Source organism: Copadichromis virginalis, linkage group LG15 (assembly GCF_057382275.1).
Source record: "Copadichromis virginalis isolate Kocher_CV1m ecotype Utaka linkage group LG15, C_Virginalis_male_GT1.1, whole genome shotgun sequence".
Classification (NCBI taxonomy): Eukaryota; Metazoa; Chordata; class Actinopteri; order Cichliformes; family Cichlidae; genus Copadichromis; species Copadichromis virginalis.
Window position 1 is genome coordinate 31,888,614 of NC_140632.1, and position 12,742 is coordinate 31,901,355.

Genomic DNA, 12,742 nt, shown 5'->3' on the forward strand with positions numbered 1-12,742 from the left:
AATCTCTATCTCGTTCAAAGAGAAGATTTAAAACAAAGTTCTAAGCTAGTGTTAGTGTTCTCCTTTTTAAAAAAAAGAATCGATAAAGAATCGAATCGTTAAACAGAATCGAAAATGGAATCGGAATCGTGAAAATCTTATCAATACCCATCCCTAGTGACAGATTACCTGCTGGTAGTTTAAGAGTGTCATACCCTTGTGGGGATCCTTCATGATAAAGAGTGTCCTGCCCTGCCCTGCCAGTTTGAATGAGTACACTGTAAAAACTGTGACTAGAGGTTACTTAAAAAAGTTATGGCAACAAAGTGACACTTGAAATAATTAAGTAGATTTTAATTTCAAAAGATTTATGTAAAATGTAGAGAAAATGTTAATTAAATTCAAATAGAAAACAAAAGTAGATATTAATAGAATTAAACTGTAAATATGTGTTGGATTTAGGGTCAAAATCTCAAACTGAAGGTTGAAATTGTCCAACTTTACCAAAAAAAATAATTGATATGAAATAAGTCTCTGAGAAAAATTACTTTGAATTTACTAACTATCTGGCAAAGGTTTAGTAAAAACTTCCTAAAATATCCATTACAAAGAAATGAAATCTTCTTGTTTTTTCAGTAAAACTCAAATTGGATTCAATAATTTTCCAAATAAACCTTAAAAATAATGACTGAATAATAAGAGAAAATGAAATGAATTTTACTTATTTTCTGAGTAAAATGAATCAATTTCACAAAGAAAACATCAAAACAGTAATTTGTTTTATTGTGGAAAATAAAACACAGTAATTTATAATATAACATTTTTCTGCTCGTATACACTGAATTCTCATCAACAATCTCCTGATCTCCTAAATACATTCCTCTGCTGTAAATTTGTTTTAGTGTCATAAACAGTTTATCACACAGCTTTGTGTACAGAGCAACAGCAACATAAAGCATGAATGTAAACCAGTTTTGTAAAAAAGAAATTAATCTTTAGACTGTAATATCAACATGAACCTGAAATTTGAATATCCTTTACCGTTTCCTTTATCTCTGTTACTTATTTATGATTGACAAACAAAAACTTTAGTTTGTCAATCTTTTGTTAAATTGAATCACTCAATATAACTGTAGAACAAAGGTTTTTCACTCATGTACATGGAATATCAATAATGTAAATCAACCTTTTATCCCAATTTGGATGTTTAACCTGAGAAAATCTAAGACACATGTAAGAGGAAGTAACATTTCTACAGCTACAGGACTGCACTTCTGTTAAATTTTAAAGTTGTTTTAAACTAATGTTTTATAGTAACATACACTATAAACAAAGAAAAGCTTCACTAGTGATTCCTACAATTTGCTGCCTTTCAAACAGAATATTCCTAAGAAACTTGTAGGTAATAAAAAACAAAATTAAAATGAAGAGCACAAATACAGCCTGACACATTGCAGGTCATTTGGGTAAGACATGAATAAGTTGAAATTATTTTGAAAACTGAAAAGATAGCTGCATCTAACAAAGACAAACCAAAGGTTTTCAGTGAGCTTACTTCCCTTTCATTCTTTCAGAGTCCTCGTTTAAGCCAATAACTTGTTCTTGAGGCTGTTCACTTTTGGTGAGAGCTTAGCACAATCCAGTTCAAGGAAAAGTTTCTGGAATACTTCCAAGGTGTATTTTAGCTCTTTGGGATAGGCAAGATCGACTGCATATGTCAATCCAACCAGCATTGCGCATGCTCTTGGAAAATTGCCCAGAGCAGGCATAACTCTCACACCCTCCAGCACAATGCCAATGTCATCCTCCTCAGATCCAACAGCCTTGATTTTGTAGATTTTCATCCTCTGTTCAGAAAGATCTTGTGACACACCATCCTCATCAGCATCCTGAAACAACAAACACATGGGTTTTCTGACTGTAGTTGCACACATGAAATATTTCCTGGACACATCCTGTAGCTGAATGACAAATAAAACATGATAATGCCTCAAATTATTTGAAACTTGACAAACACATATGAATAACAAAAACAGAATAATGTTTCTACTTCAACACTTACACTGTACTCTTTGATCAGTTGATCAATGGACTCCCCAAGGTACACCATCAAGCACTGAATAACCAGATTTCTGGTTATGTTATTGCTAGGATTGCTTGGTGACTGAAAATGAGCAAGAATTCCAAAAATTACCATCAGATAAGTGACCATTTATTAAGACAAAACTGTGAGAATTGGCAGTATTAAAAAAAACTGTTAAATATCAAATTATCATCACATGGAGCATTATGTGCGATAATTAGCTGATGTTAATGCACATGCCTGGGTGCTGACAGTCAACACAAAGGTATTGTCAACATGCTTGACAGGTTCAATCTTTAAATGTGTCGTTTTAGTAAATTACATTAATTTAGTCATTTAGTTTTTTTTATCTAATTTAGTTTATGTTCGTCAGAAAGGGTTTTTCCTTCTTGGGACAAAACAAAAACCCAGCAATACCTGTACTTGTGTTTTTTTGTTTGTTTTTTGTTTGTTTTTTTTACTAAGAATAGACATGTATTTAAAATACAATTAAAACATGAAACCCATAATTGTGTTGTTAATTATATCAGTGACGTCCTGGCGTCCTCTTGCACTGACAAAAACATGCAAACAAATTAGTGGAGCTGTGCACCATGCAAATGAAATTTGACAAAAAAATTCTTTAAATAAAATTCCAAGCTGAAATGTCAGTGGAAAATACCTTGGCTATGATAGCCTGCAACTTCAATCCCATGCTGATCAGGTGAATTTAAGTTGAGGGATCTTCCATTACCTGAAAGGAAAGCAACATTATCATTAATCTCAGCCAAACCGATTTACTCACGAACAAATAAAACACTGAAAAAAACCAAACAATAACATTTTTAGGTTGTCTAAGTGACTTATACATTACGTTTAAACTGAGTAGCGAAACCCCGCGGTGATCTGAAAATGATGTGCCGGGAGTTGTGCTGTTCTCGGCGGCTTCAGTGACCCTCGAGCTCCCGGCTTGCTATCAAGCTGGTGGGTAGCAGATGCTCCGAAAACGTCGAAGCACTTTTGCAAACATGCGATATCTTGATAAACAGAGCAGATATTTGATGTTTACACAGCTACTTTCGCGCCTGAAAATATGTTAAAAGTTTATTTTGTGACCCAGAAAGATTAGTATGAGTAATTTTAAAACTTAGTAGCGGCCGCCATTATTGGAAACTGGAGTTCGAAAAACTGACTGTGGCTGACAAAATCACTCACAACTGACCGCAAAACCTTTTCATGAACTTTTAAACGTGGATGAAAGACGTTAAAACTCATCGGAATATACCGTTGATATTTTTTAATACGGTAAAACATGTGGTTAGTTAAAGCTGTTCAGTAACACAGTCGTGAAGGCTTGGAAAGTGACCTTGTGCTAGCAGTCCACTAACTGCCATTTGTGTAAAAATACGATACTATCATTACAGTGATGATTATTAATAAAATTTCGACGTATCATACTCTTTAAAACCTTTACTCAAAACCGATATACGTTATTGTTTAAACCGTGTCTTATATTTGAACAAATTAAGAAGTCTTACCTCTGACAAAATGGAGACGTCCACTCATGAAGCGCGTGTGTCCTGCACGTGGCACAAAGGATTATGGGCGGAAGTGTACAATGATTAAAATGAAAATGCTTTCATCAGTTAAATCTATTAGATTTCTTAAATTTTTTTAGTACTCAAACATTTTTTTTTAAATCTACTCAACAAACCATTGCTGAATTTACCCCAAACAAAACTGTGTAAATTTAAATAACTGAACATCTCAAAATTGTTGAATTTTGCTTAGATTTGATTAAAACTACTCATACACGTTTTTACTGAGTAATAATTACTATTACTCTCCTATTAGATTCTAATTAACCCCAATCACAGTTTTTACAGTGTACCTGCTGTTAGGTTAGTAGGCATGGAATGTCTGGTGCTGACTGACTTTTTGTCGAGCTGAGTTGTTAAATAGTAAACATTACAAAGGCAGACTGATTACCACAGCAACTTTGCTCTGGGGAGTTGCTGTAGTAATTAGAACTGTAAAAAACTGTCTACAAATTGTAGAATGAATTCAAAATAATGGTGTTAGCCCTGCGACAGACTGGCGACCTGTCCAGGGTGTACCCCGCCTTTCGCCCTATGACAGCTGGGATAGGCTCCAGCGCCCCCCGCGACCCTGAAAAGGATAAGCGGAAGCGAATGGATAGATGGATGGATGGACTTTGAAAATCTCGTTTTTATTATGTGATATTCAGGAATCTGGAGAAATCTGTGTAGTACGAGGTGGAAAATAAATATTCTTTAATGAACGTCACTGCTCAGGAACCGACAGAACTCACAAAGCAGACTCAGCAAACAGAGTTTTAAGTTAAATTAACTTTACTGTGGTAAAGACATTTCATAAGAAACTGTGGAATGGGAACTACAGTCACACAGGTAGTAGGTAGTTCAAGAGAAAAACAGCTCAAGGATTGACAAAGTTGTAGTTTTGTAATGTGTCCTGCCACTCTAACACATTTTAAACATGGCTTTAAAGTAAGTAGCTATCAAGAGCACAGAAAAACACTTTTTAACCTATCCTGTCCAGCAGTTTTAGCAAGCAGAATCATTGTCTGGATGCTTTGTTGTGCCAAATATATTTGCTTTCCCAAGAGGAGTACCATGGACTATCTGTAGGCTCCTCTTGCTGGAAAACCATCTGGACCTGGGCCATTATTGTTTGGGAGATGCTGTGGGGGTTTGTAAAATTCAGATATTGAAAGTGGTGAATCCAGAGCTACAGACTGGTCGTCATTTTGGTAGCTTCATATATCTAAGAAATTCTTCAATGGCAGCACGTGAAATATGCTTTCTGTGTTCTTGCATGCAATAAAATATGACTTTATGAGGTCTGTGAAGTGCTGCTTTCTCAAATTTGGGGGAACTGGGTTTGAGCAAACCTTGTCATATGGTCTTAAGTTTTAGATTTGATAAGAATATTGTGTTTTAATTTGTGGAATGACTACTGAAGTGTTGGGCTTTATTGGTTTAGCAACTAGCTCACATCTATTTATGAACTACCATTAATCTATGCTCCACGAGGCTTTTAATGTACATAGTTAGGTATGTGTATTTCGAGCAGGAGAGTGAACAGGGCAGACAAGGGAGAAGACGCTAAGCAAGAACGATTCATGAATAATAATGAATAATAGGACCTTGAACAACGGCTATGAGACTCTTATTGGTATGGGATAATTCCATACTATAAGCCTTGTCTCCTGGGAGCTTTGCCTCCCAAAGCCAGTGTCACCGCTAATCATTTATAAATGTAATGCTGAAGGAAAACCATTGTGTTACTCTCTACAAACTGTCTTACACATGTTTTGCCTAAAATAATCAGAATCAAAGTCTAAAAGCAACATCATTTATCATTTTTTCTTATTGTTCCTTAAAACATCCAATCCAGTCTTCAGTGCTTTTAGCTGCAATTAAATAAAGATATTTTCACTATGAAGCCGACTGATAAACCTATGTCCATAATAGACAACCATCAACTATGTTCTTCTTCACTTATTTTGTTGAGACTGAAGCAAAGGCAGATTATTGATTCACATTGCTTGGGGGAAAAGGAAGGAAAAAAACATTTTGATGCACAGGTGGAATGTCAAGGTTTTCCATAGACAACCCCCCCCCCCCCGAACTAACCTAAAGCATGTAACTCCAAGACCACAGAAAATGATTAGAATTCACCTTCAGACCTAATGTGTCACATCTTTATTGAGCCATGGAAGATGTGCAAAGCATGTGTGCTCTTTTGTAGTAATGTCCTGTTTCACATTCAAATTCTTGCACATATGGTGGGGCAGTGCAAAATGCAATCAGTTTCCTCATGTTGATCGCCAACACATTTACTAAAGCAGGTGGAAGTGCCTTGCTAAAGGGCACTTTTATTAGCCTTATAATTTATATACCACTGTTGTAATGTTGTTCATATACACGTGTCACTGTGTTTGGTCACTATGTGTGTCTGGCGTTAGTGGTAAACTCCCATCTACATCTATGCACAGAATTCTTACCACTTTGGCATACACAAAGGTAAATCTTATAATAGAAAAATTTCAATGACTTCATTTGAAAGGTAACAACTTTTAATATCTGAACCATAACCGTACCCCATATTTTGCATGTGACTGTGATCAATTACAAACACAGACTGGTCTAGTAGCAGAAAAGGGGCATAAGGGAGTGAAAACTATTATATTAGAAATCATAATGAATGAATAATGAATTGTTTATACAATCTATGTTTTTAGAATCTCTAACAAAACCAAAAAATACACTAAAGAAACCCTGTATCATAATAGAGATGCTCTCACTATCTGGACATTTAGGTGCTGCTTTGTTTTTTTTGTTTTGTTTTTTTTTGTGTCCCGTTTGGATCTTTAGCCATCAGAATTGTTGTCTTAAGGCCAAGAAAGATGCCAAGCGGATTTATTTTACCAAGTGGATCATCATGGCCTTGCCATATTGGTCCATTTGATTGACCTTTATTATAATTATGAATTTATTTTATTTTCAGTTCCTACAAACGGGACAGACATGACTGGGGGATAGGACAGGGAGAAAGAATGAAAGAAAGAGAGGGAGAGAAAGAAAACCAAAGGGGAGAAGAGACGGTGAGAAGGGGGGGAAGAAAGAAAAAAAAAAACCAAACAACAACAACAACAAAAAAAAAAACCCACCTGGGTCACCTGTATGGAGAAAAAAAACAGAAGAGAAAGCAAACAACAAATAGCAACATAATAAAAAAAACGGCACCATCACAATAAACTAGCCAGCAGTAAATATCAGTAGATACTAAGTAATGAACGATATTGTGCAGCACGCAAGATAGACAGCGCACAATGTGCTTTGAGGCAGCAGCCAAGAAAGCTGTAGTCCGCGTCTGTGAATACCCGTGTGTACACCTGTGTGCATACCTGTGTGGATCAGCATGCTTGCATTCCAAAGGTTTCTCCATGTAACGATCTGCTAGGGAGTGTGGGGAGCCACAGCCCCGTCCTCCAGGGCATGAAGCAGGTATGGAGGAGATCAAAACTCCAGACATCCAGAGGCCCCCAGAACACAAGAGACCAAGGAAGACCAACAGAGGGGCAGCCGCGCCACTGTCTCAGTAAGAGCTGAGGAGAGTCCCAGATGAGGGCTCACTCAGCAGCCGCGGAGCAGAAGCCAGGGGGAGTTGCAGTGACGCGCCCGTGAGCTCCGCCGGCAGCCAGCTGTGCCTGAGTGACCGAGCCCCAGGCTCCAGGCCCTGATAAGCGGCCGCCAAGGAGTGAGCCGGTGTGTACCCTGACGCCCACCCCCAGACACAAAGAACCACCAACGCACCGACACCTGAGGGAGTCCGCCACTGGCAGGGGAAGTGGTGGTGGGTGGAGATAGGCCTCCAAACCTTGGAGGGCCTGAGATGTCCCCAGAGAGGTGGCGTCTGATACCCAACCTGACATATAGACACAGACATACAGGCACACACAGACACAAACATCCATTCCCCCCCTCATGCTCTCATATGCACTTACTCCACACTCAACCAACGTGGAGACAGACATAAAGAGACGCTGTACACACGATCACACTCCCCAAGCGTACTCTACGAACCGGGTCTAGGTACCCTTGCCCCTGGAGGGGGGAACTGCACCCAGACCCAGGTGGTGTTACCCTTTTCCCTGCGGTGGGGAGAGGCAGACCGCCCCGACTCCGCACTAGCAGGGAGGCCCCACACTCCAGACCGCAGCCAGACGGCCAACTCCTCCTAGCCCCCCCGCTCCAGCAGGCCGCAGAGAACGGGGGTGAGAGAAGACTCCAAACCTCCCTCCACCCGCTCATTGTAGTGTTGATGCATTAGGTGCTGCTTTGTAGTACATACCTCTCAAAAGCTGAACAGCAGAAAGCATTCAAGATTCTCAATAAATGTCAAGGTCCACACATAACTTTATTGCTTTCTTTCTTTACTGGAAGTAAAGTGGGTCTTTATGCTGGGGCTATCAATATCCTCACATCGTGTTTGACCTGAGCATGGATGGGACACTGAGGGAGTACCAAAGCTGTTTTGGGGATCTGACCAAGCACATCTATATATTCAGGCACACATTGGTGCCTTGTTCTCTAAGACCTTTTTTAAGAACCATAAAACACACTTAGATATGTAATATTTATTTGATTACCTAAAAGAGTTATGACTTGATGCATGCTCAATCATGCAGGTAAGGAAATCCTGAAAAATGTTGAATCTGTTTATCTGGATGTAAAATTTTCATTGGGAGAAACATTTAATCAGTCTGGAAAAGTCACTTGGATGAATGGCGAAACATTTCTCCCACTGAAAACACTACATCCAGATGAACAGAATCCATTTTTTGGAACAAAAGAGTTACATACATTAAGATTACATACAGAAACAAATCTCAAAATTCAGCATTTCTGGCATTTATCACTCCTACAAGAAGAAAAAAAGTTAACAAAGTTCATCTAGAGTCATCATATGACAGTTTGCAAAGATCTGCATTCAAATGATAGTTTGTGACCGTTTTGACCTCCACACGATCACCCATGCAGCTTTACAATCCATCACAATAATGTGAAATGTGACACCTCTGAGGGCCAGAGGTTGACTGAGCTGCTGATGATTGTAATAAATACCCTCTTTGGAAGCATTTTCAGATCTCAGAGCGGGCATTAGCATTGTTTTGAACATTTAGCCCAAATATGTTAAATGATACAGGCTTTCAGGCGGACAAGGAAACACACAATGGTACTGACGGGGCATCCTTTCTCCTGAATGGCTTTGTCTGTGCTAGCATAATCTTCAAACATTGTAATGGAGGAGGTCACTTTAAGAGGGATGGACTTGACCTCCTGACTATGACTGATGTAGATGATAAGGTGCTGACTCTATGAATCCACAATCTCAACAGGGTTGTCCGATAAGAACAGCTGGCGTATCCACAAAATCCACTGCCACTCAGGTATCTGTCGTTCACTCATTTATTTAGCAAGAATCCGAAGCACACATCCATAATGTGAGTGAGGGGATTTAACAGGCTGTAAAATGCTATATGCTGTGTGGTGAGTGATGGTGTGGTTTCTGTTGGAAAGAACATAAAAGTCTTCCATAATTATGTGAACAGAGTGAATTAAATGTGTAATACAACAATACAAACAATACTGGATACTGGATTTTTTTTTACTATTTAATTTGTAAAAATGTGTATACACACACACACACACACACACACACACACACACACGTAGGACAATATTTAGTATACACATCCAGAAATGCATACACTATTATATATTGTACATATATTTATTAGTTTCAGGTTGGCCATTCTTGTATTTTGCTCGTTTGTGTTGTTGTGTTTGCACATCTCTGTTGCTTGTGGGGCTCGCACACAAGAATTTCACTCGCATGTGCTGTGCCAGTGTGCCTGCACATGTGATGTGACAATAAAAGTGATTTGATTTGATTTGGATAGTGGAACATTCAACCAAAATAAGGGAGTGTCAACAAATGCTAATTTTACTATTTACATAAATCCTAACTAGGCACTTTACACTAGAGCTAACATGAGAAATTAGTGACGGTCCCTTAATGACCGCACGGCAGAGGCTGCTTTGCAGTAAACGGCAGTAACAATCGGTAAACAAAGTGTGCGCCAAGGATTAAACAAGGGAGGATAATGGCCGCAGCAAAGAACAAACACGATAAAACACAGAAACTTACAGTCTCATGGACGCACACCGCTAACAGCATTAGAAGGAATGAAAATCCACACGGTGAGTAAAACTCTGCTGACTCTTCCCACCTGCAGCTCCGACCGCACTCTCTGTGTCGACGTGTGCGTAATGATGAGGTAGAATTGTGTCTTCTGATTGGTGAAGAGAATGAGTTGCCTCACCGCTCATTGGCTAAACGGCAGCAGTATGCTGATATCTTACTCCGCAGATGTGGCTCCGTTCGTGAGTTCTGCGAACTGGCTGGCCTTTTGTACAAACAGGATGAAAAAAAAGACTATGTAGTTGGATACTGCTACACCAAAATAGACTCTTACTGTTTTGTTGATACATTGGCTTTAGAGTTTGCAGTTTTCATCATGATTTCACCGTTCATATTCTCCATATCATCAAGATATGGGCAAAAGTTTAAAAACAGGGTTTGGATAACTTTTTCTCTTGATAAATTGTTATTATTATTATTTTTTAAAAACTGGAAACATTTTTTCTTGTTTTGTTTTCTCGAAAGAACGATGCACGGCTTTTGTAAAGTAAACTTTTAGGGCTACCAAATTCATGGAGTCTATCATAATTTTGGTGCTATGTGCAATATTTAGTGCTGTCAGCGTTAATCTCGTTAAAATGATGTTAACGTCATAACGGGATCACGGGATCACCCGTGTGTGGGGGCTGCACGGCGCTAACGCGTTGACGAGCTAACCACACTAACATGATGACGCTACGTGTGCAGCTCCACACATGGGGCGATCCGCGCTAACTTGCTAATGGAGATTTGCTGCATTACCGTAATTTTAACGAGATTAACGCTGACAGCACTAGTATTATTCATTAGTCCAGTGTGCAGCCCTGTGACTATTTTATATCAGTATGAGCGACTGGGGAAAACTGATGACCAAATCTGGTTAATGCTTTCACTTCTTCACACCTTGGAAATTAGAATTATTTCAAGAAAACTGCAGTTAGTTCATCAACAGTCTAATGGGATAGCTAATAAATTGTTCTAACGTTCATCTGGGCTAATATTCGCTCTTCTCAGACCATTTGTTTTCTGATTAACTGTCTGCGTCTGCTAAGAAAAAGGGCCATACTACAGAATAGATAAAAGAAGTGTTTAGCTTGGTAAAGCTGAAAAAAAAGAAAAGAAAATACGTAATTATTTTATGTGAAACTGTTGCAGTGAACCAACTGCTTCTCATTACATGAAGTCATTTAATCCATTATTCGCACAATTAGTAGATTTTTAAGGTATTTGTGTTATACTGTCTGATCACAAGACCACAGTCCATGTTTACTGTGGACATTAAGCTCTGTGGCTGAGACACCTTCAGGGACCTCTCCAAACCATGCAAAATTTATGAATGGCCCAGCAGAGATAACAGTGCTACATTTTTAATGCACCTTGTCACCAATGGGACAACTGCAGCATTCTCCAGAGACAACGATTAGCAAGAGATGGAGTGATAGATGACACCCCGGGGTGGTGAAGGGGAAAAAAAGAGTGCTGTTGTCCACTAAAAACATTCATCAATATATCATTACACAATGAAACAACCTCAGACTGTTTAATGAAGTGTTTGCAATGTTATTTGGTTCTTAATAGCAGAGGTATTAAGGAGTATCAGGTCTTTGTGATAGCCCCTGTATACTAAACAGTATCCTGTGCCAAAACCTTATAATGCACAATTACCAGTACTTTCAGACTGGATGGCGAGGAGGAATCTGGGGAATGTACTAAGAAGGAAAAGCTGTGTGCAGTGCAGAGAGAAAGGAGAAGGGGCTGTGCAACACTGATTCAACCTTATTTGTCTTGTTATTAATTTTAGCTAGACAGTAGGTATTAGATGCGTACCTGTTGGAAATGAAGTAAATGAGCATATGGTGGTTAACTGGTCACACTAGGGCAGGACGTTGGGCCAAAACTTCAAAGTCCACAAATTCTATGCATGTGTTTAATAGAAAGAGGATGTATCAACATAACAACTGAAGGAGTTAACCACAAACACCACACAGAGATACACAAACACACACTTACAAAGAAAGAACACAAGAGATTTGATTGATTTTAAAAATACATTTATTGACTTAATAATGAGCCATAAAAAACATTAAGCTCAAATCAACACATTCCTAAATAAAAGTTCAGAATGATTTTAAACAGACAACCTTTATAGTCCCAGAGATTTTGAAAAACATCCAGCTCATCCATTTTAAAAAAAATACTTAAATAATCTAACATTTGTACAAAATCAGTATTTCGTCCATTATCAATCCTATATTTTTGACTCCAGCAGATTGCCAACTTTGCTCGATCAAGGAAAAGATTCATCAGTCGTCTTTTTTTCTTCTTTCTTTTGTCATATGCAAAATCAAGAAAATGAAAAAAACAAAACAAAAATAAAACACTGTTTTGCGAAACAGTCTTCAAATGATTCCCAAATGCCACTAAATACTGAAAAGAAATCCATTAATCTGAAACATTGTGCAAAACAATGAAAAATGGTTTCTCTTACTGATCAAGTTCTCCGTGGTTATTGTACTCAGCGTGCAATGTACTGCTTTATTAACAGTTTTCTCTGTTTTACATAGTACAAACTATTTTTAAGGCAGGGTGTTAAATGCCTCCTTGCAATTTGTAATGCATTCCCAACTGGTTTAATCCTGTTATTCACCTTTGTTTTATTTAATCCTGTTTTGAAATGTAACCTTTGACTTTGCGTGAATCGCTACCTTATCGTGGTGGAGGGGTTTGTGTGTCCCAGGGATCCCAGGGGCTATGTTGTCTGGGGGCTTTTGCCCCCTGGTAGGGTCTCCCATGGCAAATTGGTCCTGTGTGAGGGACCAGACAAAGAGCGATTCAGAAGACCCTTATGAAGAAAACATAGAGTGTCTGGTGGCCAGGCCTTAGTCCATGGAGCCCGGCCGGCCACAGCCC

The 12,742-nt window shown here is 38.6% G+C and overlaps 2 long non-coding RNA genes across 3 annotated transcripts; both read right to left on the bottom strand.

The window, feature by feature from the left end:
* Nucleotides 1–1,530: 1,530 nt before the first annotated feature.
* On the bottom strand, nucleotides 1,531–3,925 carry LOC146692750 (uncharacterized). Of its 2 annotated transcripts, none has more exons than XR_014915282.1 (4): nucleotides 3,580–3,925; nucleotides 2,724–2,795; nucleotides 2,042–2,143; nucleotides 1,531–1,868 (listed from the first exon to the last, which is right to left on the bottom strand). It is a non-coding gene; the product is annotated as an uncharacterized LOC146692750 (long non-coding RNA). The 2 variants fall into 2 exon arrangements; XR_014915283.1 differs by having other exon boundaries at nucleotides 2,916–3,925.
* A 3,653-nt stretch (nucleotides 3,926–7,578) lies between these two features.
* Nucleotides 7,579–9,907, bottom strand: LOC146692751 (uncharacterized). Its single transcript, XR_014915284.1, has 2 exons — nucleotides 9,800–9,907; nucleotides 7,579–9,157 (listed from the first exon to the last, which is right to left on the bottom strand). It is a non-coding gene; the product is annotated as an uncharacterized LOC146692751 (long non-coding RNA).
* Nucleotides 9,908–12,742: the final 2,835 nt, after the last annotated feature.